Source organism: Saimiri boliviensis, chromosome 16 (assembly GCF_048565385.1).
Source record: "Saimiri boliviensis isolate mSaiBol1 chromosome 16, mSaiBol1.pri, whole genome shotgun sequence".
NCBI classification, from domain to species: domain Eukaryota; kingdom Metazoa; phylum Chordata; class Mammalia; order Primates; family Cebidae; genus Saimiri; species Saimiri boliviensis.
In genome coordinates, this window is record NC_133464.1 from 62,425,194 (window position 1) to 62,444,865 (window position 19,672).

Below are 19,672 nucleotides of genomic sequence, written 5' to 3' on the forward strand. Positions count from 1 at the left end.
CCCCAGATCTTCTGCCTCAGTTGTTCCCCAGAACAATCTTCAGTATTTTATGAACATGGCACTCGGCTCTCCCCTTAGGGCCTTTGGGCTTGTTGCTTCCTCAGTCTTAAAGGTCTTCCTCCAATATGCACATGGCTCACTTTTTTTTTCCAGCCTATGATCAAATATTGTCTTACCGTGATGCTTTCCCTGAACACCCAATGTAAAATAGCAATAATCTCCCTACAATCCAGCATTCAGCTCATGATTTTCTTTGTCCTATTTCGGTCCTTTCTATTGCATTAATCAATTTCTGACACATTATACATATTTATTTACTTGTGTATTTGTTAATTCTCTTGTCTCCCTCCTTGAGGGCAGGGGATACATCTATTTTGTAACTCCTTTATACCCAGATCCCAGAATGGTACTGGACATGTGAAATATTTATTAAATAAATGAACCAATAATATATTCTTTTTCTTCTTAAACATTCTTCAGTAGATTCTGATTTATGCTACTCTACAGGATGATAAAGGCTGCTACTCTCCTGGAAATTTCTATAGCCTGGAAGTATAAGCTGCCACAGTTTCTAGGCCTGCCTTTGATTGTTTATGACCTCAGTCTTAAACTGATTCCATTACAGCTATTTCTAGGTGTTTTATTTAAAACAAGTGCCCTGAGATCTCTAAAGGGTGAGGAACATTTTTTCAATAATAAATTCATGTAGATTCTTTGAAAACATTAAATATTTAACTGCAACTCTTTTAAATAAAAAATAATAATTGAAATCAAAGCTATACAGTTGACTTTCAAAAGTTAAAGCTTTAGTGCTGATCTTTATGGTGTTTGAGCTTTCAGCCACCTTCCAGAGAAACCTCACTAATCTCTTAAAGAAGGAAAGTTGGAGCGCAAAAGGATCATCTAGATATCTTTGGTTCAGGGCTCCTCTATAAAGTTCTGAGCACAACTCAACCTGTCTGATAAGCCAAGTAGTGAGGTGAGTTTTCTAGAAAGATGCTTGGAGTGACTTCCTGTCCATTCTCTTCTACAGCTGTCCAGCTTGCCTGGGAGTATAATGCCCTCTTGGTTCCCTACTACAGCATCTCTAGGATTCAGCTTTCCCTCCTCCCCTCTTAGAACATGTGCAGCTCCCTCTAAGCTGTTCAACAGAATAGCCACTACTCGCCTGTGGCTACCTAAATTAAAATTAACTAAAATAAAAATAAGATTTAACATTCTGTTTTTCAGTTGCACTAGTCACGAAATTTCAAGTACTTGGTAACTACATGTGGCTAGTAGCTACAACACAGAATATTATGGAACATTTCTATCTTTGCAAAAATTTCCACTGGACAGAACAACTCTGGACTCTCAGGATCCCACTTCTGGAATCCTGATTTTTCAATATGCTCATTCTTCAGTCTTTCTGTCAGGTCACAATTCTCACTCCAGCTTCAGCCCCTGAAGCCATAGCACTGGACTTAGTCCTTTAGTCATAACAACACAGTGATAACGCCAAGTCTGTTCTCAGATCTCCGTATACATTTCAATGTGTACATTTACATGTAAGCAAATGTAATCTCTATTTATATTTACATTAAGACTAGTGATGACCTTGAAGTCACAGGTTGCTAGAAGAGAATGTGTGAGAAGAACCAATCAGAGGGGATCTACTGCCTAGGAGAAAGAGCAAAGCACCAGGACTGGAGGAAACAGAAGGAAATTAGTACGTTCCAGTGAAACTATACAGATGATAAAACCTCCAGGAAGGAGAGAGCTCAATCAAGGAAATAATGCACCTGGGAACATGGAACAGTTTGCATCCTTGTAATCATATGCAAGTCATAGGAAGCGGGCTCTAAACAGAGGTAAAGGTTTTGCTTACATCTGGATTGTTCATCGTTCATTCACTGAGCTATAGCAGTTAGGCCCCTAATTTATGGCAGCCGTGTTATTATGGGGAGAAAAACAGAAACAGTAACTGAAGGCAGGAACATTCCTTGGGCTCAGCCTGGAGAGCAGTTTTGGCTGGATATGTGCTTCTAAGCAAGCCATAAAAGGGAAGAATATGACTAATATATAACAAGATTGACTCCTTCCTGGGTTAGAGAGAGGGAGTTACTGGGTAAAGTTTGGAACTCCTGCTTAGAAAGAAAACTAAGACACCCAGGAGCCCAGGCTGGGAGAGGGCTAATTGCCCAGTCTCCTCTAGAGGCACAGACAAGGTTTTCAGCATGGTATTGGCAGCTTCACCTCAGATTGCTCTCTTGACATTTAGTATCACTGAGACGGGAGGGCATGCCAGGGCCCAGGAATAGAACAGTGGTGCCAATCAAAGGGATTGCTTTAAAACAATAATAATACAACAAGAAATAAAACCTTGATGAAGGAGTAGGGTTTCTGTTTAGAATGCCAGGCATCATGAAGGACATGGAGGGGAGGAATTGGCGGTTCTGACTTTGTGAAATCACATCACCAAGTCTACTTCTAAGCTCTGAACTATCCACTTTTCTCCCAACCCCCAGAGAGGGAGAGAGCTGAGCAATTTTGCTGACCAATGAAGTCATTCTACTAGTGGGTGTTTTAAAAAATGAGTTGAGGCCATAAATATCCCAGTATGCTTTAAATTCAAGCAATATGTTTCAATAAAGCTAAATTTTTATATCATTGCCAGTATTGAATCAGTAGACTAAATTCTGCAAATGGAATTCAAACTATTAAAAAAAATAAAAAAACATGTAGCTAAGCCTTCATATGAAATAACTTAGAAATTCTTTTCAACATAATGTACAAGCCATTTTTGCTCTGGGCTGATATCTCTAATCTGTGCAGAATTTCTTTTTGAGACATATGGATACAAAGGCAAAAGAAAAGGGGAAAAAAAGTACATGCCTTAAAATCTTCAATGCTCTGTTAGACTCAGTTTCTTTATTTCAAAAACCTGGCAAAAAAAATTATTGATTTTCTGAGAAACAAGCAGGCAAGGATTAGCTAATTTCTTGAGGCAACTAATGGCTTTGTTATTTGACATTTCTGAAGGGCTTATCATGTGCTCAATATATAGAACACAGAAGGGAAGTGAAACATTCGCCTGGACTGAAGAACTTTGAATGTGTCCCACCTGGTTTGTGTCGATGAGGTAAATATATCATTCTAATTTCTGGCCTCCCTTTCTGGTCTCCAGGTAGACTTCCTGAGCCTTGAGAAGCCATCTGAATGAGAATAAAGGCATAAACCATTCATGTATGAAGAACCCACTATGCAGGTAATGTACTAGCCTCCTATGAATCCTTTACAACAATCTAGAGGGGTAGGTATTATTTACTATTCCCTATTTTCAGATGCAGAGAAGTTAGGTAATTCATGCAAGGTTGCACAGCTTTATAGAAGGAGCCAGATTCAAAATCATGTTTCAAATTCTACATCCACATTTTTTTCCATGGAACTTAGAATGGTCCTCATTGTAAACAACATATAGGAACATATTTCTCAAACCCAAATCTCTGAATAATTCTAATTCTCACAAAATGCCACTCAAAAGAGTTTTGTAATTAAAGAATATGCTTCTATATATTGGCTTATAATGTCAACTTTTCCCAGACATTATGTAAAGGGAGGCAAATGAAGAATTAAATGGATTATTGTGCTGCACAGGACAGCCACATGTAATCTTCTTGGACCTACCAAAGTCACAAGAATTCTTGGTCAAAAACTGTAGACTTTCTGGATGCTCAGGGAGTTAACCTAAAAGAAACCTGAATATTTTATTCCATAAAGGCATAAGAGCAAGTGGATGAAATGGGTCTGTACAATTCTATACCTGCAGGCATAAAAATAGGCTGCCTAGAACGTAGAATTGACTTAACACCTAGTGATGCAAGAAAAAGGATTCCTTATAGCATTGCTTCTGAGAGCGATATCCTCTATGTCAGTGTGCTCTAATGGAAGAGAAGTAGACAGTCTACTGTCTTCCATGTGCCAAAATGAGATCTCTGAATTACTTTCAGAAAAAGAACAATTGCAGAAGCATCTACTCTAATTGGCTACTCTTCAGCAAAAGTTTCCATAAAATGTCTTAGAAGAGGCAAAGAAAACAGCCTAAGAAAACAGTGGGAAATACATCGTGATGTGGCAAACTGCACTCACGACTCAATAACTTTTTATCTTTTCCTCAAGGCAAATAATTCAAAAGATTGCTTGCTATTATTTGTGCTGCCAGGATCTAGTTTTCTGCTTTGTGCTTCATCACAGGTAGTGATTGCCATGAGGGAGAGTTAAATAAAATAACTTGTCACAAGCTAACGCATGACTTAAGTTCTAGGGAGTGAAATTCCAGAAACAGAAAATCTTCCCTTAAGGAAGGCATTTCCCATCAGATTTGCAGGGATGTGACCCAACATTAATTGAGTGCCTACTATGTGCTAGGTGCTTTATAAATAAAATTTTAACCCCTTTAAGTATAATTTAATCTCACAAGGGCCATGGGAATTACCCATTATCATTATCTTCACTTTACATGTGAGGAAACTAAGCTCAGAGGTTTTTAAAAAATCGCCAAGGTCATGGAGCTAGTAAGTTACAGACATGTTTTCTGCTTTCTTTCTTTTTTAAAAAATTTTTTATTGAGGTATAATGTTCATATAATAAAGTCTATATGTAAACTACACTAATCTTAAAGGTACAACGAGTGAATTTCTACATGTGTATATGCTCAAGCAGTCACCATCTAGTTCAAGAGTTATTTTCACATAGCAGGAAGTTCCTTTTTGCCCTTTTTTTATTCAAAATGCACCCAAGAGGTACCATAAAACCCAAGAGGTACCATAAACACGGATTAATTTTGCTTCTTCTTAAGCTCTGTGTGAATGTAGCATGACTAGCCATAGTGGTTTGCCTGGAGCTGAGGGGTTTCTGGGATGTGGATTTCTCAGTGCTAAAACTAAAGCAATTGGTCGCCCTATAAATGGAATTGGACAGTGTGTGCTTCTTTTGCTCAACATCATGTCTGTGAGAGTCATCTAGGCTGAAGTAAGGTTTTGGTTTTTTTATTACCATGTATCTTTCCACTGTATGACTATTCCACAATTTATCCATTATTCTGTTGGTGTACATTTGAGATGTTTCCAGTTTTTTACTTTTATGAAGAAATCTAGGACCATTCTCATAAAAGTCTTTTTGTGAATGTGATTTCTCAATTCTGCTGGGATCATAACTGTTAGGTCATAGATAAGTATATATTTAGCTTTAGTGGATACCACCAATTTTTCCCTACATGGCTGTACCAATTTACACTCCTATTAGCAATTTATGAGAGTTTTGGTAGTTCCACATCTTCATCAACATTTTTAATACAGGCGTCCCCAAACTTTTTACACAGGGGGCCAGTTCACTGTCCCTCAGACCTTTGGAGGGCCGCCACATACTGTGCTCCTCTCACTGGCCACCAATGAAAGAGGTGCCCCTTCCTGAAGTGTGGCGGGGGGGCTGGATAAATGGCCTCAGGGGGCTGCATGCGGCCCGCGGGCCGTAGTTTGGGAACGCCTGATTTAATATGTCATTACTTTTTAGTCATCCTTGCTGTGTGCTAGACTGCTATCATTCCTTTGCGTATCCCTTTCCCACACTGACTTGCCCTTGGCTGCATGATTCACTGTAGCCAATGAGACATTAGCAAGAGTGACACGAACAAAGGTTTGATAAACCCTTGGACACTGGGACTTGTTCTTGTGGAACACTCACTAAGGCAGACTTGATTCACCATATAAAGCTATCTGGCTGTGCTTCTCAAAAGACCCCATGGAGAGGTGGAAGAGAGGTGGAAATATTAGCATGGACGGCTCAGCTGGGCCCAGAGGTTCCATGCATCTCAGTAGAGGCACCACATATGTGAGTGAAGAAGCCATCTGGGAAGTCCCAACTCTTGTAGAAAAAGCCACGACTTATGAAAGGAGAAAATACTTGCAAGACAAATGCCTGACAGGGGTTAATCTCCAAAATAAATAATGGACTTCTATAACTCAATAGGAAAACACAAAACCTAATGAGAGTATTACAATGTGGGCTGAATTGAGGAAACATTTTTTCAAATAAGATATACAAATGACCACTAGGTATATGAAAAGAAGTTCGATACTACTAAGCCACTACGGAAATGCAAATTAAAACCAGGATGAGCTATCATCTCATACCTGTTAGGATTGCTATTATTTCTGAAAAACCATAAATATATACCTACTATGTACCCACAAAAACTAAAAGTTATAACATGAAAGTGTTGGTGAGGATGTGGAGAAATTGGAAGCTTTGCACACTGGTGATGAGAATACAAAATGTTGCAGCCACTATAGAAAACAGAATGAAGGTTTCTAAGAAAGTTAAAAATAGAACTTCTATAGGATCCAGCAATCTCACTTCTGAGCATTTATTTAAAAGAACTGAAATCAGTAACTGAAGGAGATATTATCTCTTTTATTATTATTGTGAATGATGCTGCAATAAACAGCAAAACAATTGCTCTCTATTACAGCTTTATTCACAATAGTCAAGATGTGGAAACAACCTACATGTCCATATAAAGGTGAATGGACAAAGGAAATGTGTTATTTGCATATAATGGAATTCTATTAAGCCTTAAAAAAAGAAGGAAAAGCTGCAACATATAACGAAATAAAACTGGAGAACGTTATGCTAAAGTGAAATAAGCCAGTCATAGAAAGACAACTGCTGCATAATTCCACTTACATGAGATATCTAAAATAGTCAAACTCATAGAGACAAAGAATAGAATGGTGGTTGCCAGGAGCTGGAGGGAGGGAGAAATGGGAAGTTGCTAATGAACAGACATAAAATTGTAGTCAAGCAAGACAAATAATCTCTAGACGTCTGTTGTACAGCATTGTATCTACAATAAGGTATTACATATTTTAAGAAGGTAAATCTCATGTGTTTGACCACAATTTTTAAAAGCAGCTTTTTTAAAGGAGATCAACAAAATTAATGCTCTACACAAGCTAATCTAAAATAAAATAGAGAAGACATAAATTATTGATATCAGGAATGAAATAGTGTCCCACAGATATTAAAAGGATAGTAAAGGATATTACAAACAACACTAAACCCACAAGTTTAATACCTTGGTTGAAAGTCCCTGAAAGACATGCTGTGCTAAAACTCCCACAAGCAGAATATGTAATCTCAAGAGGCATGTTTTAAATAAATGGAATCAGTAGTGAACAGACACTTCTCAAAAGAAGACATTTATGCAGCCCACAAACATATATGAAAAAAAGCTCATCATCACTTGTCATTAGAGAAATGCAAATCAAAACCACAATGAGATACCATCTCATGCCAGTTAGAATGGCAAGTATTAAAAAGTCAGGAAACAACAGATGCTGGAGAAAATGTGGAGAAACAGAAACACTTCTGCACTGTTAGGAGTGTAAATTAGTTCAACGATTGTGGAAGACAGTGTGGCAATTCCTCAAGGATCTAGAACTAGAAATGCCATTTGACCCAGGAATCCCATTACTGGGTATATACCCAAAGGATTGTATATTATCTACTATAAAGACACATGCACACATATGTTTACTGCAGCACTATTCACAATAGCAAAGACTTGAAACCAACCCAAATGCCCATCAATGATAGACTGGATAAGGAAAATGTGGCATATATATATATATATATATATATATATATATATATATATATAATGGAATATTATGCAGCCATAAAAATGGATAAGTTTATGTCCTTTGCAGGGACATGGATGAAGCACCATTCTCAGCAAACTAACAGAGGAACAGAAAACCAAGCACTGGATGTTCTCACTCATAAGTGAGATCTGAACAATGAGAACAAATGGACATAGGGAACATCACACACTGGGGCCTGTCAGAGGGTTGGAGAGCTCGGGGAGAGAGAGCATTAGGAGAAATACCTAATGTAGGTGACAGGTTGATGGGTGTAGCAAACCACCATGGCACGTGTATAACTATGTAAGAAACCTGCATGTTCTGCACCTGTATTCCAAAACTCAAAGTATAATGTAAATAATAAATAATCTTCCAAAGAAGAAATCACCACACCTACACAGTTTCACTGGTGAATTCTATGAAACAAAGAAATATTACTCTATAATTTCTCCCAAAAATTTGAAGCAGAGGAAATACTTCTTAACTCATTTTATGAGGCCAGCCTTCTCTTAACTACCAAAACTAGATAAAGACATTATAAGAAAGAAAACTGAAGACCAATATTTTTCATCAAGGTAAATGCAAAAATCCTCAACAAAATAGCAGCAAATCATATTCGACAATATATTAAAATAATTATACACCACAACCCAAATGGGATTCACAAGTACACAAATTTACTTCAACATTTGTTAAGTTGATAGATGTAATCTATACACAGATGGAGAAGAAAGAACTAAAACTATCTTTGTTTGCCACTAACATGATTGTCTATTCAGAAAATCCCAAAGAATTAACAAAAAGTACTCCTGAAACCAAGTAATGTAATAAAACCACAAGATGCATTGTTAATATAGAAAAATCAGTGGATTTCCCACATACACACAATAAACAATTATAAATTTGAAATTAAAACCACAATACAATTTACAATAGCACAAAAAAAACTAACAAAATATTTATAGAATCAGTACATGTAAAATGATCAAATTCTAGAGAAATAAAGAAAATTTAATAACTAGAGATGTAGTTAGTGTTCTATGTTCATGGAACTGAAGACTAGAGTTGTAAAGCTATCAGTTATTTCAGTATAATCTGTAGATTCAACACAATTCCAATCAAAATCTCAGCATGACAGCAGAGGGTAGGGAGTTGGGGAGAGATAATATGGGGAGAAATGCCAGATATAGGTGATGGAGATGGAGACAGCAAACCACATCGCCATGTATGTACCTGTGCAACAATCCTGCATGTTCTGCACATGCACCCCAGAACCTAAAGTGCAATTATATATATATATATATATATATATATATATATATATATATAATCTCAGCATGTTATTTTATGATATTAATAAACTAATTCTAAAGTTCATATGAAGAGGGAAAAAAAGACCCAGAATAGAAGATGTAATGCTGATGAAGAAGAACAACATCAGAGGACTGACAGTTTGCAACTTTGGAACTTAGTATACAGCTACACTAATTAAGATAGCATAGTATTGGCAAAAGGATAGATAAATGGAACAGACTGAAGAGCCTAGAAATAGATACAAAAATATAGTCAACTAATCTTTGACTAAAGAGCAATAGCAATTTAATAGAAAAAAGATAGTTTTGGTTTTCTTCAACAAATTGTGCTGGAACAACTGGACATCCTTATGCAAAAGGAAAAAAAACTAAATACAGATCTTATATTTTTCAGAAATAATAACTGAGAATGGATCACTCTTCTGAATATAAAATGCAAAACTATAAAATGTCTAAAAGGTAACACAGGAGAAAATCTAAGCAACCTTGGGCTTGAGTTTTTATATACAACACCAAGCTCTTAAAAATAGATAAATTATACTTTATTAAAATACAGAATTCTGTCACGTGAAAGACATTAGTTAAGAAAAAGACAACTCACAAAGTGAGAGTAAACATTTGTAAAACACGTATCTAATAAAGAACTCATATCCAAAATATACAGAGAATTCATAAAACTCAATAAGACGAAAACAAACACCTAATTAAAACTTGGAAAAACATTTGAACATACACCTCACAAAAGAAGATACACAGATGGCAAATAAGCATATGAAAAGATGGGCAATACATCTGTCATTAGGGAATTGCAGATTAAAGCAAAAATGAGTTAGTACTATTAGAATTAGCCTATAAGAATGGCTAACATTAACAAAAACTGACAATACCAACTGCCGGCAAGAGTGCAGAGCAACAGGAACTGTCATTCTTTGCTTGTGTGGATGCAAAATGGTCCAGCACATTTGGATGATAGTTTGAGAGCTTCTAGAAAATCTAAACACGGTCTTACAATTGTGCTCCTAAGTATTTATACAATGTTATTGAAAACATATGTTCACATCGAAACCAGCCCACTAATATTTATGGTAGCTTTATTTATAATCACCAAAATCTAGATGCAACCAAGATGTATTCATTAGGTAAACAGATAAACTATAGTACATCAGGGCAATGGAATATTATTCAATGGTAAAAATAGATACCATGCCATGAAAATATGTAAAAGAATTCTAAATGCATAATTCTAAGTGAAAGAGATCTACTTTCATATAAAGGTATATACTGTATAATTCCAATTATATAATATATAATATATATCAAATTATATATTATATATTATATTTTATATAAATATTATATAATTATTATATATTATATAATTTTATATTATATATAATATATAATATATCTAATTATATATTATTTATATAATTCTACTTATATATAAAGATATATATTGTATAATTCCAATTACATGATCTTTAAGAAAAGACAAAACTATAACGATAATAAAAGGATCCATGATGTTCTGGGAAAGAGGAGGGATGAATAGGTGAAGGACAGGGGAATTTTATTACGGTGAAATTACTCTGTATGTTGTTGTAAATGGTGGATCCGTGACATTATGCATTTGTCAAAACCCATAGAATTGTACAACTCAGAGTAAACTCAATGTATCCATGATTTTTTAAAAATCATGTAATAGAGGTTGAAGAATCCCTAAAAGGAACACAAACCATGACAAGAGAATCTAACTCTGTTATAACTGTATGAAACAACTTCATTTAAGAGGATGTAGGGAAGAGGTGCTGACCTTGGTAACTTTGGAAATGAATGGAAGCATTATACTCTAGTTGATAAAGCTATTTCCTTTGGGATTGCAACTTAACAATTCTAATAATGCTATATTTGTGTACTGGATTTGAACAAATCAGTAAATGGATGGCAGATGGTAGGAGTCAAATTTCTCACTGTTGGAGATTATGGATAAGCAAGGATAGGAGGTTAGAATGATCCATGCATGTGGTAATGGATTAGAATTGGAGATATCACTAAGAACTTATGTTTAATTTAATACAGATACAGATGGTTACACACAGAAATATTTATAGGTATGAATACATATGGGAGTTATCAAATATATATGTATACATCTCTGTTCTGTCAGCTGAGAGGGCCAAAAGGAAATGATAGCCCCATAGCAATAAATACATTCAACACCCAGACAGATCTTGGTTTTCAATATGATTCTGAGATGAAAGGAACCAGGGCACCTTGAAGAAATTACTGATTTTAGGACTGGGAAGGAATATGCAAGATAAGGACAGGGGACTGTGTAGTGCCACAAAGTAAGGAGTTGTCAAAAACAGTAACAACAAAAGCAACAAATATTATTGATGTGGGTATGTCAAGAGCCTACAGGTGCCAAAGGAAAGAGCTCCAGAAGGCCGAAGTGGGAACAGTTTAAGTAACAAAATTAAAAATTGTATTGGATTATAACTTAGAGTATAAAATAAATATCATGGGTCCATACTGAAGTAAATAAATTACTGAATAATTAATAAATGGAGAAGGAGAGAGAACTATCTTACACAGAAGTATTAGAAATAAATTATGTAGGTTTTTCACCCTAAAGATGGGGAAAATAACTCCTCTCTCCTTATGTGTGGGCTGCAGATGAAAATGGCATATTAGAGATAACCACTACACATCTATTAGAATGGCCAAAATCCAGAACACTAGCACCACCAAATGCAGGCAAGGATGTGGAGCAACAGGCACTTTTATTCATTGCTGGTGAGAATGCAAAAGGGTAAATCTACTGTGGAAGACAGCAGTCACACTCCTTGCTATTTACCCCAAAGAGTTGGAAAAACTTTGTCCAACAAAAAACCTACACACAAATGCTCATAACAACTTTATTCTTAAATACTAAAGCTTGGAATACCATGATGATATCCTTTGGTAGGTGAATGGATAAGTAAACTGTACTACATTTAGAATGTGAAATGGAATATTAATTGGCACTGAAAGGAAATGAGCTATCAAGCCATGAGAAAACACAGAAGAAATTTAAATTCGTATTACTAAGTGAAAGAAGACTGTCTGAAAAGGATACATACTGTATGCCTCCGATCATATGATGTTTTGGAAAAAACAAAACTATGAAGACAGAAAAAGCATCTGTGGTTGCCAGGGGTTAGGAAGGAATGATGAATAGCTGGATAAGAGTGAATATTTAGTGCAGTGCAGGTACACTGTATGATACTATAATGGTAGATGTATATCATTACACATTTGTCAAAATTCACAAAATGTATAACACCAAAAATAAACCCTAATGTAAGCTGGCGACTTTGAGTGATCATCACGTATCAATGTGGGTTCATCAGTTGTAACAAATGTACTATGCTGTTAGGGGACACTAGTAATGGAGAAGCTATGCATGTGTGGGGCAGGGAATACATGAGAAATCTCTAAGGTTTTCTGTGACCCTAGAACTACTCAAAAAATAGTCTACCCACACCAAAACAAAAAGAGGCATTTTGTCTTTGTAAGCTTCCTCCCCTAAAACTGTAACTTAAGTCTAATTACGAGCAAAACAAACTCCTAGAAAGTTTCTATAATATACCTGACCTACGGCTTTCCATGGTGCACTGGTCATCACACTCACCTCACATTATACCTGATTAGTACTCCTTAAACTCATCAAAGTCATGACAAATAAGAAAATCGGAGAAACCTTCATAGCCAAGAGGAGCTTAAGGAGACATGATTATTAAATGTAGTGTGGTATTCTAGAGCAGAAAAAAAGACATTAGGATAACTCTAAGGAAATAAGAATAAATTACAGAGTTTAATTAACAATAATGTGTCAATTTGATTTATTCATTATAACAAATCCGCGGTAATGATGCCACATGTTAATAATATGGGGGACTGTGGGGAGGTACATGGGAACTATCTGTTCAATTTTCATGTAAATTTGAAACTCTTCTTAAAAAACAATACCTATTAATTTAAAAGACCAATATGCCATAGACAAGACACAGCGCCAATGTGTATCCTTTCTGTAATCTTCTAAGTATTAGAGCTTTAATCCTTACTAGGTAAAACATACCAAGTTCTTAATCTCAAAGACATCAATGTATCCCAGAAATAAATTACAAATGGCTTTAGATAAGAACCTGAATTAGACTGAGTAGGAACCTTGATATGTTTCGGATATACGAGTCTTGGGACATTAAGACTCTCATTAAGACTCATGTCACAGGATGAACACAGCTGCAGGAAATTGAGTTAGAGACTCAAGTAGATGCAACCAAAACTACTCTATGTGCTGCAAGAGAATGTTAAAAATACCCAGGATCCATAATGCATATTTCAATCATAGCGACATTAATACTGAACATTTAAAACATGTTCATCAAAAAAAAAATTCATTAGATTTGGTCAGGTTTACCCTAGTAATGCATGATGATAGAACCATTCATGTGCCACCTTAAACTGCTGAGGTGGTGTTGAGAAAATAATTTTTTATGAATATCACAGAGTTAAATGTCATCTTCCTAGTACAGATGTTCTAGTTCCCAAACTCAGAACAATTTTAGCAACTGTTTATAATAGTTAAAATGAATCTTGGGAAATCAAATTCTGGTTTTTTCATAAGTTTAGTTTTTTTCAAATTGTTCATTATTTGGATTTCACTCTTTTATTGTTTAACATTTATCATTTAGCCTTGACTCCAAAACTTGCAACTTTGTATGAAAATTCTCAGCCTCTCTGTCAAGGTATAAACGATGGAAACACCTAAAGATCACACTTTCTAAGGCAGAGGTCCCCAACTCCAAGGCCACAGACTGACTGGCGTCTGTCAATGACCTGTTAGGAATAGGGCCGCCCAGTGGGAGGTGAGTGGCGGGTGAGCCAGCATCATTGCCTGAGTTCCGCCTCCTGTCAGATAAGCAGCAGCATTCCATTCTGACAGGAGCAGGAACCCTACTGTGAATTGCTCATGACAGGAATCAAGCTCTGTGCTCCTTATAAAAATCTAATGGCTGATAATCTAAGATAGAACAGTTTCCTCCAGAAAACATCCACCTCTCTCCCTCTCCTCTCCATCTGTGGAAAAATTATCCTCCACAAAACTGGTCCCTGGTGCCAAAAAGTTTGGGAACTGCAGTTCTAAGTTCAAAATGTTCCAGTTTTTCTTGCTTTAAGATAAAACTGATAAAAATTATATATAAACATATATATACACACAGTACACATTATATATATATGCTGCACACGGTGGCTCAGGCATGTAAACTAGCACTATGGGAGGCTGAGGTGGGGGGCTCAAGATCAGCCTTGAAGTCATGGGTTCAAGACAGGCCTGGGCAACAGCGTGAGAACCTATCTTTAAAAAAAAAAAATACAAAAAAGAAGAGCCTTAAGTTTAGACCATCTTTTTCGGGTTAACTCAGCCTCATGGGATACTCAATTAAAAGTTCAGACTCCCAACCATTTGTCCTTTCCCATCAGAGTTTTCCTTCCTTCTCTTTTCTGAGTTGTGTCTGGATTCAGGATGAACTTTATTTATCCTCATGGACTTATGTAGAGAAGCTTCTGTGACATGGCTTTCCTTCCTGCTTTCCTGGTTTCTTTAGTGGCATGTCTGCTTTGCTCTGGACTCTGTGCTGCTATTCACCTGGATGTTCCTACCAGCACTTGGACTTTTCGGCTTGTCCAGGCTCCTAATACCAAAGTCTGCAGTGACTGATTTGTCGTAAGTATGAGGTCCCTGTGCTCTGTACCAGGGCTTAGCAAACTTCTTCTATACAGAGACAGAAAGTAAGTACCTTAGGCTTTGCATGCAGTCTCTGTCACATTACTTTTCTTGTTTATTATTGTTCTCTTCCTCCTCCTTCTTCCTCCTTTACTCTCATTTTCTTCCCTCTCTTACTTCACCATCATTTTCTTTTCTATATTCCCTTAAAATAAAAAAAAAAAAAACAAAAAACTCATCTCAGGGCCATAAAAACGTAGGCAGTACAAGGAGTTGGCCTGCAGACCACAGTCCACCAAACCCTGCCCTGCAGGCTGTCTTCTGACCTTGGGCCCCTTCCTATTCTCCTACATGGATCCAGGCTCCTGTGGGCAGTCTATGGAAGACTGTAGACTATTACAGGTCTGTCTATCAAGAAAATTCCCTCTGCCCACAGCTTCATTGCTTTTCCACCATTATGATCCCAGAAACAGGGCAAGAGCCAGCATGTTCTTTCATTCCCTGTCAACCAAGCTGGGTTTTGTTGGGAAGTGATTGCTCCAGGCCCAGGAGATACAAGGTGCTAGGTCTGCTTTCAGGGACTCTAGCAGCAACATTCCCATCCTAGAGACATGGTCTCTAAATTCCTCTTATTTTCTTCTCAGCAAAAGGTTTTCTACTCTTTATGTTGGGTGGATTGTATCCTGTGATAAACTATTGTTTATAGTAAAATTCTTCCACTATGTCATACCAGACTTGTGTTTTACTTCATAGAAGGGAGATTAGGGAATTGAGAAAATAACTTTCATTCTCATTAGCTTTATGTAAACTTCAAGATTGTTTTTGGTTTTGGAAATGGACAATTAAAAGCAGATCATTTTTCAATACAACATATTTTCTGATACATTCCTGAAATAATTATCCTAAATCTCCATATTACATAATCAAATACTTTCTGATTTATCCATTACTCAGATGTACACAAGTTTTCTTAAACAAGGGTGCACAAGTATGTATTTTGAGTTACCAGACATCTAAACTGCTTACTGCTGGCCATGAATTTGCCATATCTTGCAGGAAGCACTTAGCATCAAGGTGAAGCCAAGTATTCTAAAGTTACATATTATAATCAGCTATTTAAATATTATAAGTGATCATTTATTTATAAGACAAGGCCCTACTTTTTCCTTTCCAAAATATTTGTCCTGATGCAACAGCAATTAAAAGGCACTCATAATCATAGTCACAGCAATTATTATGTTTTCAGGCAGCTCTGCCCCACCCTTACATAGCAAGCCTCCAGAGATGTGCTCTGCCTCTGGAACAGTCAGCATCTGTCCTCACCAGTGGCTCAGCCTGTGCTCCTGCCTGGATCACACACAAGAGCCTCTGCAGTGACTCTGCCATACCCTAGGAACCATCGTCAGTGACTCAGTGGCACCCAGCGAATGAGAAGGCTGCTACAATGCTTAGCTGCTCTTTCCTCTCATGAAGATTCTTCATTGTTTGCTATCTGCAGGGTGAAATACAGCAGATTTAAAATTCCAAAAAGCATTCTACTTTAGATGCCCTGCAATATGGCTCAAGCTTTGATTACAGAAAGAGGTAAAATGTATAAGATGGTTCATTATAAATTTAAAAAGGATTTAAAAAAAAAAAAAAAAAACCTTAATTTCATTCAGAAAGGCCAAAGCTGCCTGCCTGCTTGCTTGTGTCTGTGTTTTTGTCACCTCTCTTCCTCTCCTCTCTCTCTCTCTCTCTGAGTGTGTGTGTGTGTGTGTGTGTGTGTGTGTGTGTGTGTGTGTGTTGAGGAGGAGGAAGAAATATTCAGTCCCCATCACGAGCCTTCTTCCTGAAATCCCTGGAGAATATAAGGTGGGCACCACTGGGCTAGGCTGCTAAGGAATTGAACCTCCCACTTGCCTGGTCTGAGATTCCAGCATTAGAACCACCTCTTCTGGGGTATGTTCATTTGCCTTTTCAAGCGAAGTCATGAGTTGCCTCGTCTATACTCCCACAGCGAAGGTGATCGAATGTCCCAGTTTGCCAGGAACTACTCCATTTTTGAAAAAGTGTAAGTCCCACATCCCAGAAAACCCAGGAGTTTGTCACCATACTACTGTGTACAAGGGTCAGTGTTTACACTATTGTAAGCATCTAGTTAGCTGCTGGTTGTCCTCAGTAAATGTAAACTTGAAGGTAGAAATTATGTCAAGCTGTAAAACATTTTGTGCTGAAAGAATGAAGGAGCATTTGAGAGAATGAGTAAGTGAATGAATGTATGCATGGATGGATGAAACTCATTAGTCTGATAAGATTATCTATAGTTTTGAGAGGTTTATTTATCATTTTTCTTGAGAGGAGAGAAGCAAGATACTTTTCCTTCAGTAAATTTACTCAGATTAGTGCATTAAATCTAATAACATGCCTGGATTGCATACTTGAAGGTACTACTGGGATCAACATCAGAAAAAGTAAATATACACGAAAGATCTCAGGGCATTAGGCTGTTGAAAGCAACCAGAGACCATGGCCAAAGCTGAACACAAGCTTCTTCTAGAAGAGAGTAAGTTCTAAGGTTTAACTATATCCCATAAAGTGTATGTGTTGGGAACTTAATTTCTTCTTTTTTTTAATTTTACTTTAAGTTCTGGGGTACATGTGCAGATCTTGCAGGATTGTTACATAGGTATACACATGCCATGGTGGTTTGGTGCCTCCATCGCTCTGTCACCTACATTAGGAAGTCTGTTGCAGCAGAACTCATAACTGCCTCTTTTCCCAGGTGCTATGTCCCGGGAAGGTGAGACTTTATTTATAAGTCCCCGACATGCTGCTGCCTTTTTTCAGAGATGCCCTGCCCAGCAAGGAGGGAATGCAGTCTGCCTGCAGAGGCGTGGCTTACCTGCTGCGGGCTCTGTCCAGCTGTTGTGTAAATGTCCTTGAGGTTTTGTTTATACAAGTTAAGTTAGAACTGCTTTAGTAATGGTGGACTGCCTTAGTAATGGCAGGTTGTGTCAGTAATGATGGACGGACTGCCTTGGTAATGGCAAATGCCATTCCTATCAGGGAGCTCAACCTTCCCAGGTTGAACTCACACTGCTGTGCTGGCTGTGAAACTCTTAAGCCAGTGCATTTCAGATTGCTAGTCTTTGTGTGGGTGTGACTCGTCGGGCCAGATCAACTGGCTCCCTGCCTTCAGCCCCTTCTTTTTCAGGGGAATGTGTGGCTCTGTCTCCCAGGCATTCCAGGTGCCAGTTAAAATTGCCACCCAGATTTGTGTTTTTTTTTTTTTGTGCTAGCAACCCATGCTGCCTGTTGGCCAGTGGGAGCCTCCTGGCCTGTAGGCCGTAAAGACCACAGGAGAAGTACAGTATCTGAACCGGAGTGCCCGGTCACTGGAAAAGCCCCTGATGGCCTCCACTGGGTGGGAGGGCATGGTCCTGCGGTCAGCTGCACTTCCCAGGTGAGGCAGCTCCCCACCCTGCCTCAGCTTGCCCTCCTTGGGCTACACCCACTGTCCAACCAGTCCCATTGAGATGTACCTGGTATCTTGGTTGGAAATGCCATGATCACTCGCCCTCTGAGTCACTCTTGCTGGGAGCTGCACTCCAGAATCTGTTTCTATTGGGCCATCTTGGTGGAGCTCTCAAATGTGCATTTTTATAATTTGCTTGGCATAGAGTTAATGGAAGCTAACAGTACCTTGCCTTTTTCCTCACTGATATCCAAGGACCTGATCCCATCTCTAATAGGAATCTTGGGCATCCACAACTTCTCATGTTCAACAGCCTCAAAAGGAACATTTGTATGCTACATGTTATAAATTCATGGTGATGACTTTTCTTGGCTTATTACACACTGGATGTAGAGAATAAAGAGAAGCCTCTGGTATTGCTTCTATAAGAAAGAAGCATTTCTCAGAGCCCTTTGCCTTTATTTCACAGCAGACTTTTCAGTGGAAACCTCACAGCCCAGGAAATGGTGGCATGACACACTAAATGTGCAGGCCTAGGACATCAAGAGGCAAGAAGCAGCTTTGAGTTCATGAGGACCAACTCGACTTTGTCTCCAGAGGGCAAACCATTGATGGGTAAAACAGTTTCAAGAATCTCATCAAAATTTGCCTTTTCTTCCACAAATTTAGGCAGCATGCTCAAATTCAGATTGCTCAAGTAAACTTCACTGCTGCTCTGTGCACGGGCCACCGGTCTCAGTGCAACACAGAAACCCTTCCTGAGGATCATGTCTCAGAGGCCAGACTTCTTTAGACAAAGTGTAGCTTCACTTGCTCCAACTCTCCCTGCATATGTCAGATCGACCCACTTGTAATAAAATTCACACAAAGAATTTCCAGTGGGAATCTCTCTGAACTGGGTAGGCAGCTCTCTCCGGCAGTGCCGTCAGATGTTTCTACACCAGAGCATTTTCCAGCCTCTGAATGTTCTGGCGTCCTCCCTAGGGATCTCCCAGTACCTGCGGGTCACAGGATAACAGGGGCTGTGGTAGCCTCACCTAGGAGCTTCTGGAGCAGAGGAGACACAACAGTGGCAGAAACTTGATTTCTAATGCAGCTATGTTGGGAGGTAGGGCCCAAAGGAGGATGTTTGAATCATGCGGACACTTCACTCATGAATGAATTAATTACATTATCACGGGAGTGGATCCCTTATTAAAAGACAAATTTGTCTCCTCTTACTCTCTCTCATGCCCTATTTGCCATTCCATCATGAGATGACACACCAAGAAGGTCCTCACAAGATGCCAGCCCACTGAACTTGAATTTTCCAGCCTCTAGAACTGTGAGCCAGTCCATTTCTGTTCATTATAGATTACCCAGTATGTTGTATCCTGTTATAGCTGTGCAAGATGGACTAAGCAGCAAGAGATCAGGATTTGTTTCTGGTCCATTTTTGTATTGGCAAATG

The 19,672-nt window shown here is 38.0% G+C and overlaps 1 long non-coding RNA gene across 2 annotated transcripts in view; it reads left to right on the forward strand.

Annotated features, from left to right (window-relative positions):
- The first annotated feature begins 1,249 nt into the window (after window positions 1–1,249).
- The window catches only part of LOC141581631 (uncharacterized), a 57,184-nt gene continuing 38,761 nt past the window's right edge, over window positions 1,250–19,672 (forward strand). Inside the window, exons 1-3 of one of the 2 annotated variants that reach the window (XR_012514385.1) lie at window positions 1,250–1,850; window positions 3,167–3,247; window positions 14,647–15,949. This is a non-coding gene — a long non-coding RNA (uncharacterized LOC141581631). Of the gene's footprint in view, window positions 1,851–3,166; window positions 3,248–14,646; window positions 15,950–19,672 lie in introns of those variants that run through there. The other variant, XR_012514384.1, reaches the window with a different exon arrangement.